The following is a 7,487-nucleotide window of genomic DNA, read 5'->3' as shown; positions in this document are numbered from 1 at the left end:
GCCTCCCTGTCCATCACCAACTCCCGGAGTTCACTCGGACTCACGTCCATTGAGTTGGTAGTACCATCCAGCCATCTCATCCTCTGCCATCCCCTTCTCCTCCTGCCCCCAATGCCTCCCAGCACCTGAGTCTTTTCCAATGAGTCAACTCTTTGCATGAGGTGGCCAAAGTACTGAGTTTCAGCTTCAGCATCATTTCTTCCAAAGAAATCCCAGGGCTGATCTCCTTTAGAATGGACTGGTTGGATCTCCTTGCAGTCCAAGGGACTCTCAAGAGTCTTCTCCAACACCACAGTTCAAAAGCATCGATTCTTCTAGGTTATTGCAAAATATACCTAATTAGTCTCCCTGATTCCATTTTTTTTCCTGGACAGATTTAGCTGTTAGATTCTTTTAGTCAGAACAAAACACAAAGACCTTTAAGGATTTATAAGATCAATTTCAGTGCTTGAATCATCTCAGTAAATTAATCACTCATCTAAATTTCAGCCATGTTGGATTCTCTTCCGTTCTTGGATTTTACCATGCACACTCCATCTCAGGGCTATTTTGTTGTCTTCTCCCTTGGGGTGGCATGCTGTTCTTCCAGACATTGCAGGAAATGTCTTCTGATGACTTTTAGACAATATATTCTCTTTATTTGCAAAGTGAAATAGAAATTTCCTTTATATTTTTATAGCCTTGTAGCAATGATACACTTTAATGTTGGTTAGGTTATACATTATTCAGGTCCTAAAACTGCACTAGAGAAAACTGTAAATGATTATGTGGGGAAAAAAAAAAAAGGCTCAAATGGTCAAATATGTCGTGTGTAATATAAACCAAATGATGGCTTCCCGGGTGGCTGCATAGGTAAAGAATCCTCCTGCAGTGCAGGAAATACAGGAGACAAGGGTTCAGACCCTGGGTCAGGAAGATCCCCTAGAGCAGGAAATGGCAACCCACTCCAGCGTTCTTACTGGAAAAGCCCCACAGAGGAGCCTGATGGGCTACAGTCCATGGGGTCACAAGGAGTCAGAAAGGACTGAAGCAACTGAGCACTCATGAGCTTGCACTCAAGGAAAATCTGTGATAACTTGTTTCACTAACTGGATCTATGTTTCTCATGCTTGATACAATGTCTGCCAGCTTCTAAAAGCATACACTAGCTCCTCTAGATTGATTTCCTCTTTCTTTATCAGTTATTGAACAATTGGCCACCAGAGTGTAGAATTGATGAACTGCTTTATGCAGTTATTTGACAAATGAAAATCAGAATCTATGGAAGATAATGTTTTGCTGCTGGTGTCAACATGGACAGACTAACAATTTCAGAGTTTGTGAGAGTTTTATAATTGGTAGTGCAGTATATTATTGAGGATAATCTCCAGAGTCAAAGAGCCTAGATTTGACGTCCATTTAACCACTTACTGGGCTTCCCAGGTGGTTCAGTGGTAAAGAGAGCTGCATGAGATGCAGGCTTGATCTGTGGGTCAGGAAGATCCTCTGGAGTAGGAAATGCAACCTACTTCAGTATTCTTGCCTGGAAAATTCCATGGACAGGGGAGTCTGGCAGGCTACAGACCATGGGGTTGCAAAGAGTTGGACACAACTGAGTGCACACACATAAATACACACACAGCCTCTTACTATCTGTGCACTCATGCCAGTTGTTTAAACTCTTTGTTTCTTTGTCTATTAAATGAGAATAATAATAGTAACTTCCTCAGGAGATTCTTAAGAAAATCACAAGTGAGTTAATAAATGCAATTCTCTTAAATAGCGCTGACCTACATAGATACATACTCAGAAAATGTTATTTATTACTCTGTTCCACTTCTCTTTCCTTCTGAATAATATTCTTTGGTGGGGAAAATGTAGATGCATCTGAGAGTCTGTTAACTTCGTTTCACTCATAAAAATGTGAATGCGAATGCATGTCGCTCAGTCGTGTCCGACTCTTTGCGACCCCGTGGACTGTAGCCTACCAGGGTTCTCCGCCCATGGAATTCTCCAGGCAAGAATACTGGAGTAGGTTACCATTTCCTTCTCCAGGGGATCTTCCCAACCCAGGGATTGAACCCAGGTCTCCTGCATTGGAGGCAGATGCTTTAACCTCTGAGCCACCAGGGAAGCCCACACACAAAAGCTGTACTCAAACACATACACACAAAATTTTATATACAGTTCCCATAGGTTTACAGAGGCCCCTGAAGCTCACTCTTATAATAAATGACTAAATGTCTCTATGCATGTGTGCTCAGTCCTGTCTGACTCTTTGTGAACTCCTGGACACCAAGAAGCCTGCCAGGCTCCTCTGTCCAATCACATCAGTAATCACGTTATATGACTAGACTAAGCACAACAGTTAAAATACAGAGATTTCAATATTGACTAAAAAAGCAAGATCCAAACATATATGATATGCCATCTAAAGAAAACCCACTTTAAAAATCAAGTTATTGATCATTTAAATTGAAAAAGGTGAAAAAAGTATATGGGAAAGATTAACTCAGGAGATCTGCATTGTTCAAACCCTGCAATTCCAAAAGAAGTCTTTTTGTCATTATTGGCCTTTGGGTGGTGGAGTAGGGTGGGGGGATGGGGGAGTTGGGTGGTGGCTTCTGGGCAATGAGCTCTTTTAATGTTCTTGCTGAAAAAAGGGTATAGTTTTGGGCCTGCAACCTTGGCTATGCTGAATTAGTTGGCTTAGATAGTTATGCTAGCAATGTGATTTATGGTGAATATTTACTTTCGCTCTGGATTTCTGGATCTTGAGGAATTAAGGTCAGTCAAATGAAGATCATGGCATCTGGTCCCATCACTTCATGGCAAATAGATGGGGAAACCATGGAAACAGTGAGAGACTTTATTTTCTTGGGCTCCAAAATTACTGCAGATGGTGACTGCAGCCATGAAATTAAAAGACACTTGCTCCTTGGAAGAAAAGCTATGACCAACCTAGACAACATATTAAAAAGCAGAGACATTACTTAAAGGTCCATATAGTCAAAGCTATGTTTTTTCCAGTAGTCATGTGTGGGTGTGAGAGAAAAGAAAGCTGAAAGCTAAAGAATTGATGCTTTTGAACTGTAGTAGTTGGAGAAGACTCTTGAGAATCACTTGGAGAGCAAGGAGATCAAACCAGTCAATTCAAAAGGAAGTAAACTCTGAATATTCATTGGAAGGACTGATGTTGAAGCTGAAGCCCCAATATTTTGGCTACCTGATGTGAAGAGATGACTCATTGGAAAGGAACCTGATGCTGGGAAAGAGTAAGGGCAGGAGAAGAAAGGAGCAACAGAGGATGAGATGGTTGTATGGCATCACCAACTCAATGGACATGAGTTTGAGCAAGTTCAGTGAGATAGTGAAGGACAGAAAAGCCCGGCATTTTGTATTTCATGGGGTGACAAAGATTCAGACACCACTTAGTAACCACATCATTTACCACATGTACTACAGTGATTGACTTTTACAAAAATTAGGTGCGATCTTTGACTTCAAAGATTTTAGCACAATCCCAGCACATGAGAAACTAGTGTTAACTAGTATTTTAGGTGGGATGCCTAGGTTGATGATAATGAATGAGTATGCTACCAAGTCATTTATTAACAAATTGCCTTTGAGGTAGTTACTGTCTTGCTTTTTGAGAAGTGATATCTTATCACTTTGTCACCTGATTCACAATTTGAATAACAAGTATTTCAAGTAATTTAACTTGTGTAAGGAAATGTACTGTGGTAATTCAAATTACACCTCTAAGAGGCAATATAAATGAATACAAAAGGGATATAAATCTCTCACCTTTCTTTCTCTATTTATGTGTGTGAGAGGGGATGGGAGTTCTGTTTGTGGTTCAAGAAATATTTATGAACAAGTAATATTAACTTTGGTAGATAATAGATATGAACTTATTGATTTTATTTTTTTGTAGTCAGAATACATCTCCCCAAACTGGAAGCACCTAATTATTTAGCTGACACATTTTTTCTTAAAGACAGTGACCCAGTGAAAGAATGCTCTTGCTAAGTGCTTGGTGCATCTGGGCCTCTATTCCTATCTCACTGGTCAAGCACTGCTCTCAGTGGGGCACTTTATTGGCACTGGTGACCTATAAGCCAGAGATGCAACTTCTAAATTATGCAGTTCATTCTTTAGATTGTTGTAATGTGCCTCAATCTTGCTTTTCAGTTATATCAAAAGTCCTGTTTTTAGATTTGAGATTTGATTCTGTCTTGTGGGCTTATTGTTTGTAGTTAAAAGAAGGCTGCTCCTGTGCTTAGAAACTTCAGGGATCGATCTTGAGTGTTTGAAATATTTGCTTAAAGTTTACTTGCTTAATCAGGCTTTTAGCTGATTGCTAAAAGTTCAATGTTTGCTTTATGCAATCCTAGAGGGTACTGTTATGAAGCACTCTACAAATTGCTACTGAAATGTGCATTATTATCCAAGGGTCTTATTTCATTTGGTCATATTTTCCTATCTGGAATGAGCACAGGAAGAAATATTTAAGACATTCCTTTACAGAAAAATAAATACAAGAAAAAAATAGGAGCTTCCAAGATACTCTTCTGAAGGAACTCATTAAAGGTATTTGAAATTGTAGTTAAAGTATTTGTTTCATACCTTCATTTAAGTCATTGATAATAATCAATGATTGATTATTAAGAATCATTTTTAAGTACTCACTGATGTGTCTATGAAAATGAATCAAAATAACCAACAAATAAACTGCAGATATCTCATAATATTTGTGATAATTATATATGAGAGGAGGACTAAAATTTAATTTAAAAAGACTGGGTATTAACTCCTATCAGTCAAATTATTTAAAAATATATTTTCCTATTCTGTAGGTTGTCTTTTCCTTTTGTGAATGGTTTCCTTTGTTGTGTGAAAGCTTTTAAGTTTAATTAGGTCTCATTTGTTTATTTTTTCTTTTATTTCCTATGCTTTAGAAGACAGATCCAAAAAGTACTGCTATATACTTTATTTATATAAAAAGTGTTCTGCCTATCTTTTCCTCTTGGAGTTTCATGGTTTCTAGCCTTACACTAGGTCTTTAATCCATTTTGAGTTTATTTGTATATGAAGTTAGAGAATGTTCTAATCTTATTGTTTTACATGTAGTTGTTCAGTTTTCCCAACACCACTTATTGAAGAGACTGCATTTTTTCCATTGTATACCCTTGCCTCCTTTGTCATAGATTAATTGGCCATAAGTGTGCTGATTTGTTTCTGGGCTGTCTATTCTGTTCCATTGATCTATGCATCTCTTTTTGTGCCCATACCATACCGTTTTGATTACTGTAGCTTCATAGTATAGTCTAAAGTCAGGGCAGATGATTCATCGAGCTCCATTCTTCTTGTTTTGAGTGTTTTGGATCTTTTGTGTTTCCATACAAATTCTGAACTTATTTGTTCTAGTTCTGTGGGAAACAATCTCATAGAACACGTTAGAGATTACCAGAGGGATGAGGGAAGGCAGGAGGGACAATACAGTGGTAGGGGATTAAGAGGGGGATTAAGAGGTACAGACTATTAGATATAAAATAAGTAACAGGGACTTATTGTCAAACAGGGAATATAGCTAATATTCTGTAATAACTATAAATGAAATATAAACTTTAAGGGTTGTGAATCACTATATTGTGCATCTGCAACTTATATAATACTGCTCATTAGCTGTACTTCAGCTAAAAAATGTTTTTCAAGTCTGATTGGCACTTTCAGTTCCCATGTGTAAAAATGAACAAGGTAATAGATGCAAGAGTATACTATGGGTTCAGTCAGTTCAGTTCAGTTCAGTCGCTCAGTCGTGTCCGACTCTATGAATCACAGCGACCCCACAAATCACAGCACGCCAGGCCTCCCTGTCCATCACCAACTCCCAGAGTTTACCCAAACTCATGTCCATCGAGTCGGTGATGCCATCCAGCCATCTCATCCTCTGTCGTTCCTTCTCCTCCTGCCCTCAATCCCTCCCAGCATTACGGTCTTTTCCAATGAGTCAACTCTTCACATGAGATGGCCAAAGTATAGGAGTTTGAGCTTCAGCATCAGTCGTTACAATGAACACCCAGGACTGATCTCCTTTAGGATGGACTGACTGGATCTCCTTGCAGTCCAAGGGACTCTCAAGAGTCTTCTCCAACACCACAGTTCAAAAGCATCAATTCTTCGGTGCTCAGCCTTCTTCACAGTCCAACTCTCACATCCATACATGACCAGTGGAAAAACCATAGCCTTGACTAGATGGACCTTTGTTGGCAAAGTAATGTTTCTGCTTTGAATATGCTATCTAGGTTGGTCATAACTTTCCTTCCAAGGAGCAAGCGTCTTTTAATTTCATGGCTGCGGTCACCATCTGCAATGATTTTGGAGGATTTTGGAGACCCCCCAAAATAAAGTGAGCCACTGTTTCCCCATCTATTTGCCATGAAGTGATGGGACCAGATGCCATGATCTTAGTTTTCTGAATGTTGAGCTTTAGGCCAACTTTTTCACTCTCCTCTTTCATTTTCATCAAGAGGCTTTTTAGTTCCTCTTCACTTTCTGCCATAAGGGTGGTGTCATCTGCATATCTGAGGTTATTGATATTTCTCCCAGCAATCTTGATTCCAGCTTGTGCTTCTTCCAGCCCAGTGTTTCTCATGATGTACTCTGTGTATAAGTTAAATAAGCAGGGTGACAGTATACAGCCTTGATGTTTTCCTTTTCCTATTTGGAACCAGTATGGGTTAAGGTTGATTAATATAATAATCTCTTCTATTAATTAAAAGTAAAGTAGCAAATTCAAATAAATTTTAATTTACATTTGCCCAATGTATATTTCAGGCTTCCCTGATATCTCAGTTGATAAAGAATCTGCCTGCAATACAGGACACCTGGGTTCAATACCTGGGTTGGGAAGATGCCCTGGAGAAGGGAAAGGCTATGGACTTCAGTATTCTGGCTTGGAGAATTCCGTGGACAGTCCATGGCGTCTCAATGAGTCAGACACAACTGAACGACTTTCACTTTTCAATGTATATTTCATTTTAGTAAATAATCTGTTCCTCACTAGACTGTAAGCTTCATGAAGACAAGAATTTTTATCTAGTGTATTCACTGTTGTATCTACAGTATCCAGAACATGTCTCATGAATGAATGATCTCATATTTAAATGATATAAAAACTGAAAGAGAGGGAGGAGATCACCCTCCCTTCCCTCACTGTGTCCACAAATCTGTTCTCTATGTTTGCATCCATTGCTGCCCTGCAAAGAGGTTCGTCAGTACCATCTTTCTAGGTTCAGTACACATGCATTAATATACGATACTTGTCTTTCTCTTTCTACAACTTACTTCACTCTGTATGATAGGCTCTAGGTTCATCCACTTCATTAGGACTGACTCAAAGGAGAGGGTGGGATGAATTGAGAGAATAGTATGGAAACATATACTTCACCAAATGTAAAATAGATAGCAGGTGGAAATTTGCTGTGTGACATGAAGAACTCAAC

The 7,487-nt window shown here is 39.0% G+C and overlaps 1 non-coding gene across 1 annotated transcript; it reads right to left on the bottom strand.

The window, feature by feature from the left end:
• Positions 1–2,040: 2,040 nt before the first annotated feature.
• On the bottom strand, positions 2,041–2,112 carry TRNAW-CCA (transfer RNA tryptophan (anticodon CCA)). The gene has a single exon. It is a non-coding gene; the product is annotated as a tRNA-Trp (tRNA).
• Between the last annotated feature and the right edge of the window lie 5,375 nt (positions 2,113–7,487).

Source organism: Bos javanicus, chromosome 9 (genome assembly GCF_032452875.1).
Source record: "Bos javanicus breed banteng chromosome 9, ARS-OSU_banteng_1.0, whole genome shotgun sequence".
NCBI classification, from domain to species: Eukaryota; Metazoa; Chordata; class Mammalia; order Artiodactyla; family Bovidae; genus Bos; species Bos javanicus.
Note: the sequence above shows the minus strand (reverse complement) of the source record. Positions and strands in the feature narration are given on the sequence as shown.